At 41.9% G+C, this 24,532-nt stretch overlaps 1 protein-coding gene across 2 annotated transcripts in view; it reads left to right on the forward strand.

The window, feature by feature from the left end:
- Window positions 1–24,532, forward strand: part of SND1 (staphylococcal nuclease and tudor domain containing 1) — a 425,720-nt gene that overhangs the window by 94,888 nt on the left and 306,300 nt on the right. The gene's annotated exons all lie outside the window — the stretch shown is intronic.

Raw genomic sequence — 24,532 nt, forward strand, 5'->3', positions numbered from 1 at the left:
TGGCAAAAGTAACTTTAAAGTCAGTTTACATCTTTTCAAAAGATACCATAATTACATGTGTGAGAATTAAGCTTAACATACCTCGTGAGACTAGAAAAGGGTTTAGAAGTCTTCCTGTAAATTATAATCTATTAATAGTTGACCAGCAAGCTTAAACACAGTTTTAAAAACAAGAGTCTTATAAAACATTCCCACTTCAGTAGAATATAATATCACATACCTTCATGAATTAGTTTTTTAGAGATTGCTGTAGTTGTTAAGAAGCGAGAGAAAGTGTTTCAAGATGTGTTGAAAGAGGTGGGCTTAGAAGAAATGGGAGGGTAGGTGAGTGAAAGGTGCAAGATATAAGTGGGTGCTGGGGCTAAAGTTTTTCTACGGAAATGGCATATAAATCGTGAATGCACCTGGGAATCATGGAGGGGCTTTAAAAAATAAAGAAACAAAGCTGCAATGACAAAAAGAGTGTGATACAGCATCCCTCCTGTTTAGTTGCTCAGTTGTGTCTGACTCTCTTTGCGACCCTATGGCCTGTAGCCCACCGGGCTCCTCTGTCCATGGGATTTCCCAGGCAAGAATACTAGAGTGAGTTGCCATGCCCTCCTCCAGGAGATCTTCTCGACCTGGGGATTGAACCTGTGTCTCTTGTGGATTTGCAGGTGGATTCTTTACCACCTGAGCCACTGGGGAAGCCCAGCACCCCTCCTAACTAACTTCAAATATCTGAGGAGGGCGGGAGGATATATAGACATGGGTGTAATAGATCTAAAAATCTTCCCTGTTAATTCAGATGTCTGTGTAGCTTTAAGAAGATAAACCTGCACAATGTTGCTTAGAACCAACATTGAAAGCTCTTGATAACTACAGGAAGGGTAGTTTGGGCTTCACTCTGTGGGCTGAGAAGCCTTTGAAGGTTTTTGAGCAGGTGTTGTGATAAGAGAGAAAGGTGGGCATATCCAGAGTGCCTTTTATTAACTTTTTAAATTTTATTGGCTACGCTACGCAGCATGTGGGATCCTAGCTTTCTGACCAGAAATTGAACCCATGCCCCCTGCAGTGGAAGCACAGAGTCTTAACAACTGGACCACAGGGAAGTCCCTCAGAGTGCCCTGCAGATGGAAGGAGGAGACACTACAGTGAAGAGTCAGTGAGGTGGCTTTATGAACAATGAGGTGTGGAGACTCCGAATTAGGTGATAGACACAGGAAAGGAAAGGAGGCCAGAATGTTCATGCCAGGAAGAATCAGCAAAGTTCAGTTGTTGGCTTAAACCTGGGGAAAGGGTGGTTAAGTTGTAGATCGTGGATGTGAATTTGTCAATTGAGACTTCTGATTTTGCTCTGGGGTTATATGGGTTCATTAATGAAATTAGTAGATGTGGAGCTGGTTTGGGAGACTGGGTAACCCCAAGAAGTTCTGCTTCAGGTAAGTTGGCACACCCACAAGTGGGAATGTTCACAAAGAGTGGTGGAAATAAGTGAGGTGTAACTCAACAAAACGTGTGATGACAAAAATGTTTGACTCTCCTGCGTACAGGTTGGTTAATCCAATAAAGGGTTACACACGCTGCAGATGGATCAAGGAGTAAATCCTGGAAAGGCTTGAAGGTTGGGTTGGAGAGGTTTTAGATGCACTCATGGGCCTTCCCTTGTAGCTCAGCTGGTAGAGAATCCGCCTGCAGTGTGGGAGTCCTGGGTTCTATCCGTGGGTTGGGAAGATCCCCTGGAGAAGGGAAAGGCTGTCCACTCTAGTATTCTGGCCTGGAGAATTCCATGGACTGTATATAGTCCATGGTGTCGCAAAGAGTTGGACATGAATGAGCGACTTTCACTTCACTTCAGAGGCACTCATGTGCCAGTTCCCAGGAATAGAAGGATGGAGAGCTGGGGGGAGTGATGAGGAAGATATGAGGAAACATGGGCCTGCAATCCTTTCTTTAAAAATCATTAGGGTCATATGTATTTGAACTTGGGAGCAAAGGTTATATGGTCCAAATAATATTAATTACATACTGCCCTCAGTGGGGTGCTGGATAGCAATCCCACAATTAAGCAGATTAATACCTGCAGTGAAACTTGTGTGTTCACACTAAATGGGATAAAAGACTTTCAAGTAACCTCACATCTGTTCAGGTGAAGTTTTGCAGCATGTAAGTTCAGGTTAGGTGAAGATTTACTATCAAATATGTTATAAAATGCAAATTTGGGCTTTCAGAGCCTCTTGGAGTTCACAGTAGTGAACAAGGGATTTTAGACCTGTAGTTTGAGGTTTACTGTGTTATAGAATTCTGACAAGGAAAGGATGTCACCACCACCATCTACCTTCTTACCGCACCGCCCCCCCGCCCGCCCCCCCCAAAGCAGAAACAGGCAGAAAGTCAAAAGTACAAGGTAGGAAATAACCTTTAAGAGATGAATTTGTACTGGTATCTTTGGACGCCTCGCTGGGCTTCCCTTCAAGTTAGTCATCCTACTGGGGTTTATATAATGGTCATAGGTAGTTATGTGGGTGGTGGGAGTCTTTTGCTTTACCAGTGACTTGGATGAGGGAGACCACTCTAGGCACTTTATTGATGTTATGGAGGCCAATCTGAAGAATTATCAACAATATAAACAAACATCCATTTTAAGTGGCTGCAGTGTTGTTTTTTGGCAGCATGTTCTGTCAAAGCTTGTTCAATCTCTCCTCTTTTGTTTTACCTTGACTTCCAGTCAGGAAGCATCTTCACAAGCATTTTTAGCTCCTCTGGGTGACTTTCATAGATCCTGGCTTGGCTGTGAACACGTAAGACGTTTGGTATAGTAGCCCGTGGGCTAGGACAGTCTTGTTGTTTAGTTGTTATGTCGTGTCTGACTCTTGCAGCCTCATGGACTATGGCCCGCCAGGCCCCTCTGTCTGTGGGATTTCCCAGGCAGGAATACTGGAGTAGGTTGCCATTTCCTTTTCCAGCGAATCTTCCCGACCCGGGGATTGAACCTGAGTCTCCCACATTGGCCGACAGGTTCTTTACCACTGCGCCACCAGCGAAACCCCTCGGACAGTGCAGAGATCTGTGTTGAGAAGATCAGATGAGGAGTGGAAGCTTGCCTTTTTACCTGTGTACCACTCCCTGTTGTTTTCCTTGGTTTTATATATATGTCTTGAGGGATGAGTCAGTATGGGGAATGTTTTCAAAGGCAGACAAATTTATTGATTTTAAAAAATACAAAACTTGGAAGGAACCTTGGGTTATAGCCTCCTTTGATCTAGGGGCACTGTTTGTAGAGAGACAGGCCTCAGTGTCCTCATTTGTTTGGAAGATAATGCTGTTGAAGGTCTGTGGGACTCACAGCAGTATTTCCGCTCTGGCAAATCCTTGGTGAGGACAGGCTTGGGAAAATCAGGAGTGTCCTTGCAGTTCTCCAGGATTGTCACGAACAAATGACCCTTTCACATTCCTGGTTCCTCAGCACCCTCTGGAAACTGGCCTGGTCACAGGCAATTGGCTGTCCAAACAGCGTGCGCAGGTTTGCAGCCGGAGCTCTTAGCAAGGATGAGGCCCTACGCTTCCCCGGCTGACTGCCCGCAGGAGCTTTACCCGGTGTGCAGCTGTCGCCTGCATCTCAAGTAGCATCTGAATGTGCGACCGACGCCAGCCCTGCCCGCCGTCCTTTCTGCTCGCTTCTCTGTGACTATCTGATTGATGGGGCCCGCGCTGGCGGGGATCCAGCTCGGCCAGGCATGTTGTGGCCTGTTGAGGCCTTCAGCCTTGCCCCTTCTCATCTCCTCCTCTCGGTCAGCATCCTAGGAGACTGTGTCCCTAATAGAAGCAAAGAGTTGATTCTAGCAGGGATTGTGGACGGGGCATGCTGGTCTCCATATAAATCGAGAGTGGGTTTTCCTTCTGTTCTCTTGGTGTCTTGTGGTTTCTAAAAGTGAGCATGTAGAAATTTGGAGGGTAAACCCTATGTGGTTAGTGGTAGAACCGTCATCATGTTTACGTTCATGAGCCATTCAAAGACACGCATTTATTAAATAAATACCTGTCATGTGCCAGACATGGAAAATGTAAAGCTGAGCCAGCCCACTTCCCTCGGGAGCCCCAGCCAGCCCCTGGCTGCCAGGAAGCCTGCTTCTGCTGTGTTCCTTGGGGGTTCCAGTGGTGAGCTCTGGGCTTCTACACACTGTTTCCTTGGGGGAAGCAGAAGGGGAATTGAGAGAGCATAAGGAAGGGGTTGGCACATTTTTTTTTCCCCTGTAAAGGGGCTAAATAGTAAATATTTTTAGTAAATATTACGCTTTGCAGGCCATTCAGTTTCTGTCACAACTATTCAGCTCTGCTGTTGTCGCTGAAACCAGCCAGAGACACCACCTAAATGGTGGCCATGGCTAAGTTCCAACAGAACTTCGCTTATGAACACTGAAATCTGAATTTTGTATAATTTTCACTTTTCTCCAGATACTCCTCTTGGACTTTTCCCTGACAAATGTAAAAACCATTTTTAGCCTACCAGCCACACAAAAACAGATTAGCAGCGAAGCAATGTGGCCGGTGGGTGGAAGCTGGTCCACCTGCCCCTGGTGTAAAGTGTTGGGCTTTGGCCTCTAGCTTGGCCTCTTCTGCTTCCGCTGCTGTCTTGAGAGTTGCTCTTCAAGACAGCTGGCTTAGCATTGATCAGTTGCTTTTTTTCCCTCCCCCTCACCTTAACTCTTGTTTATGTGGTTTGGCTGCTTGGAGACACACTTGGTATTGACCCAGTAGTCTTAACTCACTCTCAGCTTTGAGGGACAGGTAACGTCCCTCTTCAGGGCTGCAGAGGGCCAGAGGTTCAGTGCCTCCTCCTGGATCATGAATTCCTATCACATAGCTCAGAGCTTCGTGTAGAAGAGACTGGGTTCAGAGCAATGTGTTTTAAATTCTTACAGGAGTACTTTGCACTTTCGGAAGGGTAATCAAAAGGGAGTCTTTTACTAACAGCCATCCTGATAATAGAAAACAGTATTCTTGATTCTCTCGAAGAGCAGAGGTCATGTACAACAGGCCCATTGGAGCCTTGGATCCTAGGAGCCAGGTGTTGTGTGTAGGTGTGCTAGGCATGAAAATTGAAATGATGTTTTCTTGTTTTAAATTGAAGTCCCCCTCCCCCAACTCCCAACCCTCTGCCTCCAAGCAAATCCTTGCTTATTCTGATTATTGATGGTAGAACAGGACTGGGATGAGGGCAGCACAGCAGAGGCTCGTAGGGTGCCTGGACATATAGTGCATTCTGTTTCTGATAAGTCTTCTGATTCTTTGGCAGAAAACCCAAAGTTTTTACAAGCAAAGTAGAGTGGACCAGTCTGGTCTGTGCATTTTCCTTCCCTCAATGTTATGTTCGTTAAGGATTATCCTTCATTGTTATGTTTGTTAAGATACCATTTGTTGTATCCCGCCTTCTGAGGACTCTGAAAAATATTTTTGACATTGAAATGCACTTCAGCTCTTATTTTCTGTTGAACTCGGCACAACTAATGTAATTTTGTGCCCACCAAATCCTGCTAAAATGGTTACCTCTTTGTCATACCTTACCTATCCAGATGACAGTGAGAAAGGAAAATTTTGACTGCTGAAGACCTAAAATAGTTGTCTTCATAAAAATTAGCTTTCAGTAGAGTCCCCTTGACAACTCAGAACCTATTTGTTTATATTTTATTCGCACTTAGCCAAAAGAAGATTATCAATTAGCAGTGAATTGGATCTAGCAGCCTTACAGCAAGATAGGAAGCAGAGAAAGATGAAACAGACACTAGACACTCTGAATATGATGTGTCATTTTGTGCCACACTATTTTCTGTTTTGGGGATAGAAAATGATTTCCCTGTTGGAATTGTATAGATTATCTTCTTGAGTGCAAATGGGGCTCCAGTTGAGGAGGTCAGATGGAGTAAGAAGGTTGCCTTCCTAAAATGAGCCATCATTCTGTGGAAGGTGTTTTTCTGCCTCTCTGAATGTTTTGTTGCTTTTCACTGTAGTGACAGTATCCTGATGGGGACCAAATTTCCTATAGCTTTTATTTGGTCCACTTAAGCTAAGTTCTGTTTCAGTAACAAAAGCTCAGTAGCTTTCAATAATAGAGGTTTATTTCTCATTCATACATCCATGCAAGGTAGGCTGTAGCTGTGAACCAGATCATTCTTTATCTGGGATTTTACCAATATCATAGTGGAGCGAAAAGAGGAAATGGCAGTCAAGCACTGACTTCATGGCGATTTAACTGGCCCCCTCCACATTGAGCAGAACAGCCATGTATAAGCTCTCCTTGGGGAAGGGCCCTCTAAGCCACATGGCCAAGTCTGACGGTGAGATGGGAGATGATTTTTTTGTCCGGAGAGAAAAAGGCACTATTTCAAAACAGTACCACAGACTTGATGGATGACTGGATTTTTCCAGCCCCAGTGCGGAACCCCTAGTCCTTCACTTTGGGAAAACTATTTTTGGAGGAGGGCGGTTTTTTGTTTTTGTTTTTAAGATTTTATTATTTTGGCCACTCCATGCAGCATGTGGGATCTTAGTTCCCCAACCAGGGATCAAACCTGAGCCCCCTGCACTGGTGTACCTCAGAATCTTAACAACTGGACCAGGGAAGTCCCTGGGGAATGTTTTTTGGTCTGCAAAACTTTTACCGGTCTGATGGGTCATTAACGATAAGCATTAAAAGATAGTATTCAAGTTGTGGGTCTTATTTTTATTAACCATTTCACTTTCCAGAAAGCTTTATTTCTTTTAGACCTGGATAAATCCCTCGGGGTCCACCGACTTGTTCTGATTTGCATAGCTGTCCTTAGCTCTGGGGCCGAGTTGTAGCGATGATCTCTGTAACCTACAAAAAAGCCATTGGAATATGGTCTTCCATCTGCCACCAATTTGTGTTTTGGGTAAATGACACCAAGAGGTATACTCTGCACCTGACATCTACCTCCTTTCACCAGAAATACCCGAGTAGGTTCCTGCTAACTTTATTCAGTGCAGCATCACTTACCTTGGGTGGCACGGAGCCCGATGGAGTGACAGCTAGATGCCTACCTGTATGCAGTTGCCCTATGGAGGTATGTGATGGAAGTGAAAGCAGAAAGACCTTCTGCTCTTCAGGTGGGGTTATGCGTGCCCCGCCCCCCCAATCTTTGCTGTAAAAGAATAACATTTGGTGGTTTCATATGAGCCAAGCATTTTAAAACCTCTTGTAAAATCTGATCATAGCTTTTACCCTTGCCAGACAGTCTGAAGATCAGAAAAAGTCGAGTCTGTCTTGTCTTTTGAAAAATCCCAAGCAGTCCTTCCGATGCCGGGCAGCCGTAGGTGCTCTGGATCGGGGAGTGAAGTATAAAATCTCCTTGGCGAAAAAATATTTTAAAAATGAAAAAAAAAAAATCTCCTTGGCGGCTGGTGAACAGTGGGCTGCGTTCAGCCTGTGTCTGTGCCCTTCAGAGTGTACAGCAGCCGGCTGCAGACGCTGCTCTCATTTGATGCGGTGGCTCCGTCTGTGAGCGGAAGCTGCTGGTTTTCAGACCAGCTCCCTGTAGGGTAATGAATTGTCATGCCTCTGCTGATTATCTAACAAGTTTGTACAACGTGTAACACAAGCTGACAAGACAAACAATTTTATTAATTTAAGCCTGCTGCTAATGGGATTGCAGGATACTCCTATGAATGTAGGAGTATTAGACACACATACAAGAGTATCCAACCCGACAAATAGTTATACTCTGCGTTTGGTAATGGGCAGAGTCTATTCATTGAAAAATAAAGTTTGGTATTTCCATTTGTCCTTAATAAAATACTATTCATTTGAATGGTGAAATACTTAGGGATGTTCAGGGATTTATAGAGCTCAAATCAACGGCTCAAATGAGCCGTTGTATCAGCCTTTGAAGTACGAGAGCTAATAGATGCCGGTGGGCAGTAGATAAACTGGTTTTTACAAACCAATTACAAGTAGAGGAGCTTTTGTCGTAAATCTGTCTGGAGTTTTGGTCTTCAGCTGGAAGAGTGCTGGAGCCTGTGGGAAGATGGGCTGGACTTCTACAGCCTCTGATCTGCAGTATTTTCATTTCAAATTCTCATATTCTTATATATAAACTTGACAATTTGAGGCCATTGAACCTTGGGTTGTTGGCTAGAATTGATTAACTGTGTTTATGAAAGGAATGCATCATCCGAAAGAGAGGGTTAGTTCAGGCAGATAAGAAAAGAGGTTTCCTATGAACTCTATGTAATCTGATTTTTGGCTTCTGAGAGATGTGTTCCCAGCATGGAAAATGATCTGGCCTACGAAGCAGGGAGTTTCAGACTCCACCCGAGTACATGGATGTGGGGATAATTTCAGCAAGCATCCTTCTATTTCAGATACAATAAACAGGGGGCTTTCCTTTCAGGACTCTGGGTAAGGAATTTAGCAGCAGAGCAGGTTCCTGTCAGCCTCCCAACATCCAGACGTTTAGAGCACAGGCTATAAACCATGCCAAGTTAATGCGGCAGGCAGTCAAGAATTTAGGGCACCTGTATTTTAAAAAAAAAAAAAGTCACTTAAAAAAAATCGTAATAAATCTAAAGCAGCAAGTGATTGAGGCTTTCTGCCCTAATTGTGTCAACTTTATATATCATTCTGTTTGGGGATTATCCAGTGTTTGCACCCCAATAATTGTGGTGTTGCTGCCTGTTCATCCTCCTTGCCTCTCTCCCTGGTACCTCCCTCACATCCGCTTTCCGAACAGCTTCTGTACTTCAGACCTGTGTATTGTCTTAAAGCAGATTGCCACAGGGCAGGAGGTGATAGCAGGCAAGTTCTGTAAGTGCATTTTGTATAACGTTTTAAAAAAAAAAAAGAGGGAACACTCTAGAGAATCTTGGTTGGTATTTCCCGTTTTGTCTTGCTTCTTCTGAAGCAGGGGCTGTGCTCCCAGTGTCGAGCCTCTGGTTCTTCCAGTGTCCTTCCGCTGTCCCTTTGTATCTTAGACCTGCACGTCTTCAGTTTTTCTTACCACCACTCGCTGCTTTATCCATCCCTCTCGGGATTCTTCCCCTGCAAGGCTTACTGCCTCTCAGGTACAGAGGCAACATAAAATCTGGGCTCCTCTACCTTGTTTACTTGCCCCCAAACAAATTAGATACACAGCTTCATTTTCTAAGAGGTAGAATTGCCAGCTGCTACCAGAAATAACAATATTTGCATAATGGTACAAATACCAAGTAGCTTTTGGCTTCTGCTCCTGTTACCAAGTTCAAACCCGTGCTGCTCGCCATATGATAGGTCAATAAACCAAGAGATGAGTTGTTGGGGCAAGAAACAGCAACTCTTTGGAAAGCCAGAAGACTTAGAAGGTGGGTGGATTAGTGTCCCAAAGAACTAGAATTCAGACTTCTTTTATACTAAAAAGGGAGAGGAGAAAGTCCTGGTTCCTGCCAGACTCTGCAGGGAATGTGTTAATTCCTTTCTTCTTGGAGCTATTATTCATAGGTAGGCGTGGTCAGGATGTTTCTTGTGAACTAAACAAAGGCAAGTTAGCTTAACACTCATTACCTAGGAGGCAGGGTTCCCGGAGAGGGCCCTGCATATAATTTAAGAATAGGCAGCATCCCCTGAGTGAGTGATTAAACTTGTAGTAGGATACAAAGGTTCTTCCCTATTACATTCGTAGTACTAATATGCTTTTCTTCATTAAATTGTAAATGGTATGACTTTGCCTATCTTTGCCATTTTCTGAAAGCCATTTTCTGAAAAGAAACCTTTTTGAGGTTAAACACTCAGTCATGTGTATAAGGTGTAGTAAGTGTACAGCTTGATGAATTGTTGGGTATGTATACACCCATATATCTGCTACCCAGATCAACACAGTATTTTAGCATGCCAGAAGGTGCCTATTCCCAGACCATGTGCTTTGTGTTAGGTAACTGCTGTTCTTAAGGGCTTCCCAGATAGCTCAGTGGTAAAGAATCTGCCTGCTAGTGCAGGAGATGCAAGACGCAACAGGTTTTGATCCCTGGATCGGGAGGATCCCCTGGAGAAATGGCTATCCACCCCAGTATTCTTGTGTGGGAAATCCCATGGACAGAGGAACCTGGCGGGCTCCATGGGGTCACGAAAGGGTCGAACACGACGGAGTGACTAAACAACAACAACAAACCACTATTCTTATCATCATTGATCAGTTGAGCATATCTGTTCTTGAACTTCACTAAATGGAATCATGCATTAAGTACCCTTTTGGGTTTGGCTTGTTTTATGCAACACGGTGCCTATAAGATTTATGTGTATAATATTCCATTATATGAATTAGCTATAGTATGTTTTTCAGTTCTATTATTGGACAGTTAGATTATTTCCAGCTTGGATCTATTATGATAAAATGCTGATGAACATTCTTGTATATGCCTTTGGACATGCACACCTATTTTTCCTGTGTACCTAGTAATGCTTTTGTTTGATCACAGGGATGAATGTGGATGGATCTGATCTTTTTTTTTTTTTTTTTTTACTTTACAGCTTCATTAACCTTCCCTGCTTATTTATTCCTTGAGAGACTTGATACTGAAGGGAAGAGGAATGCACTTGAAAGGATTAGGCTAGTTGAATTAGGCTGGTGTCTGAAACCAGCCCACCACTAGTTCTGAGACATGAAGAGGATAACTGACTTTAAATCTGTTTCTGAATCTGTGAGATGGGTGTTACAATGTCTAGTTACTGTGTAGGAAATGAGGAAAGATAATGCATTGTTCAGTCGCTTAGTCTTAGGCTCTTTGCCACCCCACGGACTGCAGCACTCCAGGCTTCCCTCTCCTTCACTATCTCCCGCAGTTGGCTCAAATTCATTCATTCAGAGATAATGCATAGGGGACATTTATTTAACACACATTACCTTTTTTTTTTTTTTTAACTTTCTAGAGAAATCTGATTGCCTGCTCATAGCTAATGAAGAGGAAAATATTTGTTTGACTTTAGCACTATTAATTTTGAACTTTCCTAGCTTTGTCTTGGATAATCATCTCTGTGCAAACGTGACAATAAGAAAAGTTAGTAAAGTAAAGAGGTTAGTGTATAACTTTTATGTAAGAAGTCTCAAAAGGCACCTTTGCCATGTTTTGTCATCCCACTCTTTTGCTATTAAGGGACGAGCCTCTAAAATTTTAACCTAATTATCTATTCAGTAGTTCTTTTAAGTGCTAGCTTTATGTCTAAAGGGCTTCCGTGGTGTCTCAGAGGGTAAAGCATCTGCCTGCAACTTGGGAGACCCGAGTTCGATCCCTGGGGTTGGGAAGATCCCCCGGAGCAGGCAATGGCAACCCATTCCAGTACTCTTGCCTGGAGAATCCCATGGACAGAGCAGCCTGGTGGGCTACAGTCTATGGGGTCGCAAAGAGTCAGACATGACTAAGCAACTTCACTTTTCACTTTATGTCTAAAGTGAAAGTGTTAATATTAGTAGCTCAGTTGTGTCTCTTTGTGACCCCATGGATTGTAGCCCACCAGGCTGCTCTGTCCATGGGATTCTCCAGGCAAGAGTACTGGAATGGGTTGCCATTGCCTGCTCCGGGGGATCTTCCCGACCCCAGGGATCGAACTCGGGTCTCCCAAGTTGCAGGCAGATTCTTTCTTGTCAGAGCCACCAGGAGTGGGACATGACTGAGCAACTAACATTTTTACCTTTTTGTCTAACATTTTCCTCTTTTGGTTATTTCTTCCTACCTTCAAACATTGAGACTCTGTGTGTCCAGACATGTACTAAGATGTAATAATATGAACTTGATGAACTACAAACTGCATTGTAATCATAAACTCTTCTGAACAATTTTGTACATCATCACAATGTTTTTATAGCACAATATATTTTTAGAGCACATTTTAAAAGTACATAATGATTTCAAACATAGATTTCATGTGATTGCTCTCCATGTATACCTTAACGAGGGCTTCTGGAAATCAACTGTTTTCATCTTATCTCCATATGGTTTTCTAGGCCACCTACCATTACCATTTTGGTCTACTACCATTTTGGTCATCGTGTATAAGATTAGCATGGTGAAGAACTTGAATATTTTGCCTGCCTCTAATTACAGCTCACTGTCCCTTACTTTAAGTTAATCATCTCCAAATCCAAACAGTTTCTCTATGTGAGGGATGAAGAATTTGGAGGAGAAAAGTGCTTTTTAACATTTGTATGTAAGTTCCTTTGTCAAGCAAATTCCTAGACTTAAGGGGTTAATAACTAATGTTGTCCATGCTTATCTGTCATTTGGCCAACTGTAGTTGTGTGGATTATTTTTGGGGAATTTCAAAGTGGGAAAGCTTTGGCCATCAGCTCATCTGCGGCCATTTGCTTCCTCATTTAGCTGAGAAAGTGTCAACTAAGGGAGGAAAGCTAAACAAATAACGTGCTAAGGATAGATACTGTACAGAGACATAGACATCTGAAATATGTAGTCATGTTTGAACTGTTCTTGTACACTCAGGAGTCTCTTCCATTCTATTAGGTTCTCAAAGCTAAAAACTTTTAAGTTCCAGTTTTGATTGCATTTCTTCATCTAGGGGGTTTCCCAGGTGGTGCTAATGGTAAAGGTTCTGCCTGCCAGTGCAAGAGATGCAGGTTCAGTCCCTGGGTTAGGAAGATCCCCCGGAGTGTAGAAGGTGGTAACCCGCTCCAGTATTCTTGCCTGGTGAATTCCATGGACAGAGGAGCCTGGCGGGCTACAGTCCAAAGGGTCGCAGAGAGTCGAGCACCACTGAGCGCCGCACATGGTTCAAAACTAGCATCTCTCTGGTCTTACTAGCTGTTTGAACTTATTCAACATCCATTTTCCCCTGAAAGCTGTTAAAATTAGCTTCAGCTCCCTGCCAGAAGCAAGTCTTCCTTTTACTTGTTCAAAGCCTTTGTGTGACTTTTTAAAAAATTACCCTATTTCAGTTTTTCTTTGAAGGCACAGATCTTGTGGAGCAGGTATGGTTGGTATAGGACACTGCGAACGCTTGTACCTAGATATGTTGTTGGTCAAGTCTATTGAATGTTTTGAGCGCCCTCAAGACTCGTGTTCCAGAAATTGAAGATTCAGTTGCAGATCTTTGATGCTCAGAAATATCTTGGAGTCTCTTAATTGTTCTTGTAGAATGGTGGAAAGTGCTTCAGTGTGAGAAGAAATCTAGATTCTCATGATCTTCCACTTGCTTTGCGGTCGCAGGTAAAACCTAACCTCATGGAGCTTGATTCCATTATCTGGCAATAGAAGGGTTTGGAGTAGATCAGGAACAGTAGGGCAATGTCCTTAAGAACAGGTTGGTAACTACTAGTTTGCTAAGGCTTCCATAATGTACCACACACTAGATGGCTTAAATAATACATTTATTGTCTCACCATTCTGAAGGCTGGAAGTTCCAGATCCAAGGTGGCACTGGGGTGGTTTCTTTTAGGCCTGGCTCCCTGGCTTGCAAGTGGCTGCCCTTCTGAATCCTCTTCATATGGTCATACCTCTGTATGTATGTGACGCTGGGGGGTGTCTGTCCTTCTCACCTCTTATGCTGCCACCGGTCAGATCAGGTGAGTGCTCTCGCTAGGTACTCTCATTTAACAGGTAACAGCTCCAAATACAGTCACATCCTGAGGTTCAACATGTGAATTTGCAGGGGAGAGATCTTAACTCATAACAGTCGTGTCAGTGATTCAGGCAGCTTAGTCTGGCAGAGAAGATTTTGCCTTATACCTTGTCTCCCGCTCAGACGGAGCTCCGCATTAGGCTACCACGTGATGCTGACTCTCATCCGCAGAAAGCTCGACCCTCTTAAGCAACTTCTAAATTGAACTCCTGGTGGTTTCCTGTTTGTAAAATCCTCTTTATTTTCAAGGAATAATTGTGAAAGAAATTGGATATGCAATGGCATAATATCCTTTGCTGTTGGGACCAAGCAAAAGATGTGGGTGGCTTCATAAAATGTGCATAATCTGTATCAGAGTTGTCACCCTCTTAAAGCTCTATTTAAGGAGAGCACTTGAAGAGCCAAGCTTTGTACCTGAAGATGTTTGCTGGTAGGACAGTCTCTCAGAAAAAGCAGAAATCATCTAGGCAGAAGTAGAAGCTAGCTTATATAAATTCTTGAATATTAATGGTGTGTTAAAATTTTTAATTATTTCAGTAAAGTCATAAGTGTACAGTTTGAATTTTTACATTTGTATATAATTACACATTCTAATTCTGTATCTACCAAAAATTATAAAGATTATATTTCTGCTGGGAAGATTAGGGTACACTGTTAAATTGATCAAAAAGGCATAGATCATTCTGTTTGTACTATTATAATTGTACAAAAATCTAGACTTAGAATGGGACTGAAAGGGAACTGTTTTTAGAGCAGGGTTAAACAATTGTTTGGGGAGAAGGGAAAGTGGATGTTTTCATTTTGATTTTCTGTAAGGATTTCTTTTTGCTAGATTTGTCTATGCAGATGACACTCTTGTTTAAAAGAGTTTTGATAAGGCAGTTTCACATTATGGCTGTCCTGCATGGGCCTTTTTTATGGCATCAGCAACTAGTTTAATCTTTCAAGTCCCTCTAAAAGAGTGGTTCTCAATCTTTTTGGTTTGAAGACTCCTGTATATTAATAAAACTTTTTGAGGGCCCCCAAAATTATTGTTTCTGTATTTTATATCTATTGATACATTAAATACATATTAGCAGTGAAGACTGAGACATTTAAAAACATTTAAGTCATTAAAAATTCCATTATATGGTAACATAAATTTTTATGAGCAATAACTTTTCTAAAAAATGAGGAGTGACACATTACTGTTTTATTCAAATCTGTTTACTGTGTGACTTAATAGAAGACAGCTCGAATCCTATCAGCTGCTACATTTTCTTTGTTTTGATGTGTTGTTTTGGTTGAAGTTTTTGAAGACATTCTAGCCTCATGCACAAACAGTGGGAAAGGGAGGGAAAGAGAGGAGCCAGGAGTCTCTGGTCTACATTTTTGAGAACCGCTGCTCTAAAACAATAGTATTTCCAAAGTAGCATTGTAAATCCTGTTGAATGTACTACCTGAGCCTTGAGAAAATCTTCTGGCTTGAAGTGTGTGTGGCTACAAATTTTGTGAGGTACATTCAATAAAGTAAAAGTATCATCTGGAAGTCTATGTCTCTGACAGTCCACTTATTTTGTTCACTTACTGTGAAACCTTAGATGAAAATAATAGCCCTAAAGAGCAAACACTCATTATACAGAGTGAAGTAAGCCAGAAAGAAAAACACCAATACAGTATACTAATGCATATATATGGAATTTGAAAGATGGTAACGATAACCCTATATGCGAGACAGAATAAGAGACACAGATGCATAGAACAATTTTATGGACTCTGAGGGAGAAGGTGAGGGTGGGACGTGCTGGGAGAATAGCATTGAAACATGTATATTATCATATGTGAAACAGAACACCATTCCATGTTCGATGCATGAGACAAGGGCTCAGGGCCGGGGCAATGGGATGACCCAGAGGGATGGGATGGGGAGGGAGGTGGGTGGGGGGTCCAAGAAGGGGAACACATGTAAACCCATGGCTGATTCATGTCAATGTATGGCAAAAACTATTACAATATTGTAAAGTAATTAGCCCCCAACTAAAATAAATAAATTTAAAAAAAAAAAAAAGAGCAAACACCTTCTCTAATTATACTTAGGGAAGATAAGAGATCCCTGGAATTTTTAGCCTACTTCTGTTGTCAGAGAACAGAATACTGAGTCTAAAAGTCCTGTGTCTTGTTCCTTGTTTAATATCTAATGGGAGCTTTTTTCCTAAACATTTAAGACTCTTCCACTGTTAAGTTTTATAAATATATCACTGGCTTCCAAACATGTTCAGGTGGCAAGCCTCCTAGAACTCATGGTACATTGGAATGTTTAATACTCTCATTTTGATTCAGGATAATTCTCCAAGTAGAGAACACATTATAATCTAAGTTATATAAAATCAAGCATATATGTGCACTAAAGTATTCCTTCTATTAATAGTAATTAATAGCATTGTTAATGTTGGTTCATTGATTTATCAGTGTTTGACATTTGATAGTAGATGCTCTTCTTGTCAAAGAAAAATGTATGGACAAAAATCTCAAACTGAGACTATTACAATTACTAACTTAATTTTTGGTAAAGTTATTTTTAGTGGTGATGGCACTTTTTCTACATTGTTTGAGAAGCACCCATATCCTAGAAAAGCAGATTGAGGCCTATTAAAATACAGTGTCAAGGCCTATTAAGTCAATTTCAAATAATGATAAAATTACTTATGGGTTAAGACTTAATCCCAATCTGATAAAGTGTTTCATTTCTCTTGCTAGAGGAGCTCTCTCCCACCCTTTTGCCCATTTCCACATAATTTGTGCTTTCACTTTGCTTTTGGTTATTAGCTCCATGAGTCAGTGCAATGTGTGTGTGCATATGTGAAGTCCTTTAGTAGGACGATTTGGCTTTTCATGGTCCTTTTCTCTGGATGCAACTTCACAACCTCATTGGGCTTCTGATACTGCTCTATTGCAGATGCTGCCGAGGGCTTCCTCTGCTCTGGGCTACCATCTTCAGTTTGCTTGGTGTAGAGTCAAATAACAAAACCAGACCAAAGCAGAACCTTGACATGCATGGAGCAGGCTGTGGTTTTATCAGAATGTCTTTTAATGTTTGTATATTTGAGATATTTTTCAGAAATTTTGTCCTTATTTCCTTGTTGCATTTCTGTATGCAAGTGAAGAATTTGGGATGCGAAAACAATAATTTGTCGGTACCAGATGATGTTCCGAGGACTGGTTTGTAGGATCAGATGTGAGTTTTTCAAATTGGAACCTTTTCTAATGGGCCCGTGGGAAATGTCTTAGCTAAATTGCAGCAGTGACTGGTGAAGTCGATCGAGGTAAATTGCTCCCATTGCTGAGGGTTCAGAAACCAGGCAGTCGAAGCTAAAATTCCAGGGGAAATCGGGCAGAACTATTGCAGATGGTTTCCCTCTTGAATAGCAAAGGGGGCTGGTGTCACTATTGATGAATGAGAGAAGATTAAAGCCTGACTTTTTTTTTTTTTTTTGCAATGAATCGGTAACCTGTTCCTTGGGAGGTGAAAGAAATTTATGAAAAGACCATCAGAATCAGTTAGGTGATTCTTCTCAATATTGGCTACAAATGTTAGAACAAACCATGAACATGTTGGACTCTCTGGTGCTTAATAGAAAGGTACCACCCAGAAACTTGTGTATGCCCTCAGTCACCTGAGAGGTGGAGGGAGTCCTTAGGTTGTTGCTAGTTTCTATGTGATGGTCAACTACTAAGCACTTCCGATTTGCCTTTAGGAAAATGAACCTGGCTGGTTTTAACTGGTTATGGTGTTATTTGAGAATTGAAGTTATCAAGAGAGTATTTGTGATTGGTATTCTGAGGGTCTGGCTCATGTCTTTCCCACACACCTACCGTGTATTTGAGAGTCCTTCAAGTTCCCTGCAAAATGGAAATAATAATACATTACAAAATTGTGCGATGCTGTCAAGTCTTTTGTAATAAAACTCGGTGCTATAAACTGTCCATTGTGCCAAATCCCTGGTAAGTGCAGAGAAACACTAAATTAAGGTCTGGCCTTAAATCCTTAAGCATTGAGAGGCCAAGGCCTTCCTGGGCTGTGGCTCATTCAGTTGATGGGAGGGTACATTGTGAATGTCTGGGAACGCAACTTTTTATGTGTTCTCTGTGCAGAGAATTTCTTATGTTTTAGTTCTTTGTTTCTTGGAAAATACTTCATAGACATTTTAGAAGCCCAGATCTTGTATTTTTCTAGGGGGATAAAGGACTTGATGACTTCCTCAGTTGATGAAAATTCTGTAACTGTCACTTGTAAAGGCTGAACTTAATGTAATTTAGGTTTGCAGCTTACCAAGACCGTAAGATCATTTTTTGACTTGTTTTTCTTTTCTTACCTAACTGTGTGGATGTTTAATCAATGTTCCTATTTTAATATCACTTGGATGAACTTGGCGTCGTATATTATCCGACTAAAATTCATGTTTAATGCCAAAGGTGGAAATGGCCACGGAATTGTTGTGATGGTATCAACTCTTGGCCTTCAAGAGTTAAGGCTTTGGATTACTGATGAGTTGATTCTGGTTTGTGTGAACTCTCCTTCTACAGATCACTGCTTAATAGTTACTGTCTTACTGCCTCCCAGAATTATTCTTGCCAAGAATTTGGTGCAAGTAAATATTTTCCTGTTTTCCTCACTGCTCTTTCCATGTCTAATTTAGGCTGAGTTCCTCCAGGCTCTAGGTGCCTATGTTCTGTGGTTTGTAAAGTGCTGTGTAGTTTTATAGCCTCTATAAATAACAAAGTATAGCTCATGGCAATAACACTGTGGCACCCTACACGTTTAGAGAGTGTGTGTAAGAGAGAAAGGGAGAGAGAGACACATTTATCTCGAGTAGAAAATGTCTGGCATGCAAACCTATTCATCTCATACACATCTGTACTGCTTCTGATTTTTGTTCATTTATTACTAAATGATATCCCTTTATCTTGGGACATTTGATGGTGAAACTAGGTGTGATGCTGGTCCCTTCCTCTCTCTCTTTTTATCCTTTCCCTCTTTTAACATAACAAGGATGAGGAGAGAAAGGCTGTTTGCCAGCACGATGAGATTTCCAACCAGATGTTTGTGTGCTAGGGGCTTAGCTGCCTATCCTGGTCTTTCTGTTTCCTTCTTCAGTGGATCACTGCAGATGTCATCACATATTTGGGAGATGTGAAGCTAAAAGGCTATTTCTATTAGCCCTGTCAATATAGTTTGATAAAATGCAAATGTCTTTAAAATGGTAGACTTCCAATTAAAAGGCTCCAGCAGGGAGTCTGTTTTGATAATGAAAGTGATTAAGAAGGTTCTATTTTTTCCATTGGTATGAATATTCAGCTAAAAGAGCATGGATTTCTCTCTGTAATTGGACTCTGCTAATGAGGTTCTAATAACTCTTAGGTTCTAATAATGATTCTAACAAATCTATTCACTATCTTCAGTGAATAATACTGGACCAAGAAGACATAAAATCCAGATGATGGTGGCATCATACAGAGTTTTCATTCCAACCAGTTCCTCTTCTCCCTCATTCTAAGGAATGACTGGAAGTTTAGGGTTTTTCAGTGTTAGGAATTGCCTTCAAAACTTGGAATTTATAGGCCTACAGGTGTTGGTTTTGATGTGAGAAGGGAAAGGACAGTAAACACAGACACAACTGATTATAGACTGAGCTTTATCTGAAGACTAATTTCTAGAGCATTCAGTCTCTTTAGATCCGGTCTTCCTTGTGTAGCCTCAAGGAACAACATGGAAGAGGATTTTCTGGTAAAACTGGATTAAATAAATGGATATGCTATAGTGTAATCTGAGACATGTTTTTTATTTTACTGAGGTATAGTTGATTTACTGGGACATGTATTGAGCCAGCATAGTTACCCAAGATGGCTGCCTTGATTCTCTCTCAGCACCTCATCAACAGCCTGACACCCTTCATCTTTCCTTAATAGGGTCAGTGTTTGGGTTCTCTGTGATTTTCATAAGTCTGTCCTTTCACTCTCTGTTTTTCTACCTTTTCCTTTCATTGCTCATTCTCTGAGAGCCTGTTCGTTTTATATCAGTTTTCCCTCCTAACAAACTTGAGGCAGAGCATAACCTCTCTAGCACAAGAGGATTAGCCATCCTGGGCATGTTCAGTGACTCAGGATGCTTCCCCATTTGCTTTGTTATCTTTGTTGTTGTTGCTGTTGTTTGGTGAGGAGGCACCAAGAATTCATCCAGGGGGCATCTTGATCTATAATCCATAATCTCGTTTTATATGATGCTTTGTTAGTGGCCCTCTGAGTGGCATGAACAAAGAGGTTTTTTATGTCTTTGATTTTGAGGAACAATTTTTAAATGAAAGGATAAAACTAACTTAAAGCTTTGCAGGTGATGAGTCTTTGTGTAAGAAAGAATAGTCTTTCTCTTGTTTAAAACTTGTAGAGGTGGTGGTCATATTCTCTGCAGCCAGGAAAATAGGAATTTTTTTTTTTAATTTCAATTTGTCAAGAGATAAATTGTTCTGTCTTACTGGGAACTATAAGGTCATAGTATGAGATAAAATAGTGCATAGTGAAAATGACCCTTGAAAATCTCTTCTTCATTGTCATCTTGTACAAACAAAGCAGTGCTTTCAGAGTGGTCAGGACCAGTTTAAAATCAGTCTTTTCTGAGTGGAGTTGGGAGGGAACAGGGATAGACAGTAATGTTTAAAGTTAGAGCTACCCCACCCCCACCCCACCCAACCCCTGTCTTTCTCTCTGAGAGAATACCAGTTATATTCAGTTAAATATGTTTTAGAGACAAATTCTTTGTCTTCATTGTACCTCTGGAGTTCATAAGGACCTGCCCCTGGAGAAATAAATCCCAGAAGATTCCATGAGGAGACTGGAGTGGCCATAGACAAAGTCGTAGTGTACTGCTGGTGACAGTGTGTCAGTGCTAGACCCACAGCTGACAGTGTGTCAGTGCTAGACCCACAGCTAACGGTGGTCAAGAGGGATGCTTGGGTTGGTTTTCCAAGGCCCAGAAACATCAAGTAGAGTGTTTTGAAAAAGTGGCAGTGCTGAACTCTGCTTTTTCGGGATGGTAGGCTGCACAGAAGCAGAAGATATTAAGAAGAGGTGGCAAGAATACACAGAAGAACTGTACAAAAAAGATCTTCACGACCCAGATAATCACGATCGTGTGATCACTCACCTAGAGCCAGACATCCTGGAATGTGAAGTCAAGGGGGCCTTAGAAAGCATCACTACGAACAAAGCTAGTGGAGGTGATGGAATTCCAGTTGAGCTATTTCAAATCCTCAAGGGTGATGCTGTGAAAGTGCTGCACTCGATATGCCAGCAAATTTGGAAAACTCAGCAGTGGCCACAGGACTGGAAAAGGTCAGTTTTCGTTCCAATCCCAAAGAAAGGCAATGCCAAAGAAGGCTCAAACTACCGCACAATTGCATTCATCTCACATGCTAGTAAAGTAATGCTCAAAATTCTCCAAGCCAGGCTTCAGCAATACGTGAACCGTGAACTTCCAGATGTTCAAGCTGGTTTTAGAAAAGGCAGAGGAACCAGAGATCAAATTGCCAATATCTGCTGGATCACTGAAAAAGCAAGAGAGTTCCAGAAAAACATCTATTTCTGCTTTATTGACTATGCCAAAGCCTTTGACTGTGTGGATCACAATAAACTGTGGAAAATTCTGAAAGAGATGGGAATACCAGACCATCTGACCTGTCTCTTGAGAAACCTGTATGCAGGTGAGGAAGCAACAGTTAGAACTGGACATGGAACAACAGACTGGTTCCAAATAGGAAAAGGAGTACGTCAAGGCTGCATATTGTCACCCCGCTTATTTAACTTATATGCAGAGTACATCATGCGAAACGCTGGACTGGAAGAAACACAAGCTGGAATCAAGATTGCCAGGAGAAATATCAATAACCTCAGATATGCAGATGACACCACCCTTATGGCAGAAAGTGAAGAAGAACTAAAGAGCCTCTTGATGAAGGTGAAAGAGGAGAGTGAAAAAGTTGGCTTAAAGCTCAACGTTCAGAAAACTAAGATCATGGCATCTGGTCCCATCACTTCATGGGAAATAGATGGGGAAACGGTGGAAACAGTGTCAGACTTTTTTTGGGGGGGCTCCAGAATCACTGCTGATGGTGATTGCAGCCATGAAATTAAAAGACACTTACTCCTTGGAAGGAAGGTTATGGCCAACCTACACAGCATATTTAAAAGCAGAGACATTACTTTGCCAACAAAAGTCCGGCTATGGTTTTTCCAGTGGTCATGTATGGATGTCAGAGTTGGACGGTGAAGAAAGCTGAGCGCCTCAGAATTGATGGTTTTGAACTGTGGTGTTGGAGAAGACTCGAGAGTCCCTTGGACTGCAAGGAGATCCAATCAATCCATCCTAAAAGAGATCAATCCTGGGTGTTCATTGGAAGGTCTAATGTTGAAGCTGAAACTCCGATACTTTGGGCACCTCATGTGAAGGGTTGACTCATTGGAAAAGACCCTGATACTGGGTAGGATTGGGGGCGGGAGGAGAACGGGACGACAGAGGATGAGATGGTTGGATGGCATCACTGACTGGATGGACATGGGTTTGGGTGGACTCCGGGAGTTGGTGATGGACAGGGAGGCCTGGCGTGCTGCAATTCATGTTGTCGCAAAGAGTCGGACACGACTGAGCGACTGAACTGAACTGAGGCTGCACAGGTCAGGCAAGTCTGCTCTCGTATGCCCAAGGCAGGCTGTAAACATGCTTGTCAGCTCTGTTGGATGCTTTGTGCCATCATAGGGTGACTTTGTACCTAGGACTACTGATTGCTGACCTCTGAAGGCTGTTTTAGTTTCTTTCTAGCAACATACCCAATTGATTCTGGTTACTTATTTTAGGGGGTGGTCCCTCCCTGGTTGTGCTTCCCTGGTGGCTCAGTGATAAAGAATTCATCTGTAATTCAGGAGATGTGGGTTCGATCCCTGGGTTTGGAAGACAGCCTGGAGAAGGAAATGGGAACCCATTCCAGTATCCTTGCCTGGAGAATTCCATGGACAGCAGAGCCTGGTTGGCCATGTGGTCACAAGAGTCAGACACGACTTAGCGACTACATCACCACCATCACCCTCCCTGGTATTTGTTTTGTCAGGTATATCACAGCCAGTTTATATTTCTTGGCCAGGTCTATTCATTCCATGCATCTTGTTACCAAGAGGGTCCTTTGAAATGTCACTCCATTTTTGCTTACATAATGTTGGCAGACTGTTAAAAAAAAAAAATTCTTTGTATATATGTGTTTTAATATGGGATTCCATATGCATTCATCTTGTATCTTCTCTGTTCCTCTTCCATTGCAGAGGCAGTTGTATTAACTGGAACAGTGCCCTTCTGTAGCGCGCTATTGGAGTGTGCATTGCTTAATCCTCTCCTGCTTTTTTAAACTTGCAGCCTCTAATGAATTAAATAGTTTTTGACCCTTCCTGATAAGGATATTTATGGGTCAGACTGGCAGAGTTCCACCAAAGCACATTAGTGTCTCCTTTGACTGGAAGCATTTATGTAGAGGCGTCCTTCTGTATGGAGGGAAATGGCAATGCTGTGGACCTCTTGCTGCCCCGGCCCTACTCGCCTCCCAGCTTTGTGTCACTCACCTTCATCAGCATGAAGGGTTCCAGGCAGTGGATACCAGGTCTCAAGCCCACAGAATTATTATGTTTACTTATGCTTCATTCACTCATTGCCCAGGTATTTCTCTAGCAGTGCTACAGAACTTAAATATTTTTTGATATCATATTAGTTACTGAGGGGGAGGGGTGTTCAAAGATGTTTTTGAAAGTAGGTGAGGTGGGTTGAGTCAAGATAAAATAGAAATAAAGACAATGCCAGGTAGAATAACAATGTAACAGGAAAGGCACAAAAGCAAAGAACTAATGCAGTTCACAGCAAGAAAGATGTTTGAGAAATAGGTGCCCGATAATGTTATAACTGGTATTGATGATAAAGAGCACATACCAATTTTGTATCTTTTTTCCGGTGCCAGGCAGTAGGTAAGAGTTTCCCTGCAGTAATTCTTACCATACAAGCCAAAGTCCTATGAGGTGAAGGTTTTATTATCTTTATTTTGCATATGAGAAAACTGAGCTTGGTAAGAAAAGTCACCTTGCTTGTGCAAGGTCAAATACCTGGTAAGTGGAACCCTTGGGTATAGACTCCAGGCCTGGCTCAAGGGCTGTACGTTAACCACTACATCTTGCTGTTTATTTTTTTTTTTTTGATGTTTCAATTCAGTGCTTTATCTAGGTCACCAGTTCTTTCCATTTTAAAAAAAAAAGTGTGGTGAAATGAATGTGTTGAGTAATTTGTGTTGTGCTGAATGCTTATTGCTATTTCATGCTATACACTTAATTGCTTCTATATGCTTATTGCTTAATTACATAAAATGGAGTAGTCCTTTTATCATCTTTCTGCAAAACTGCCCTTATTTATTATGACTTAGATTAAAAAAAAAAGTGTGTGCTAATTTAATTTTGGTAGTCAGAGTTCTTTTTGGTAATGTTGTCTTTGTGAATGCACTGATATCTCCTGGTCAAAGCATGTGTCTGGTCAGAATGCAGCTCTTCAGTGTGGAAGCATCAAACAGCTGTCACTGTGCAGCGTCTTTTCCAGGCACCGGGTTGACATCTGGATTCAGTATTTTGGTGTAAGAGAAATGGTTCTTGCTAATCGTGTTGTCACAGATCATGCATCAAACAGAGCTGGGGGCTGTGTGTTTCTGCCAATTGCCTTTCCATCGTTATTCACCCCGAGTTAATGCAAAGGAAATGATCAGCTCGGGGGCCACCGGGTGATACTTGGCATACACATGCTCTTGGTTTCCCAAAGGGCCAAATATAAGTTTATTTTCCCTAAATGGCTGTAAGTGATCTGGATGGGTGGTGGTTGGCTAAGCTAGT

This window comes from Giraffa tippelskirchi, chromosome 10, assembly GCF_054371585.1.
Source record: "Giraffa tippelskirchi isolate mGirTip1 chromosome 10, T2T-mGirTip1v1.2.pri, whole genome shotgun sequence".
Taxonomy (NCBI): domain Eukaryota; kingdom Metazoa; phylum Chordata; class Mammalia; order Artiodactyla; family Giraffidae; genus Giraffa; species Giraffa tippelskirchi.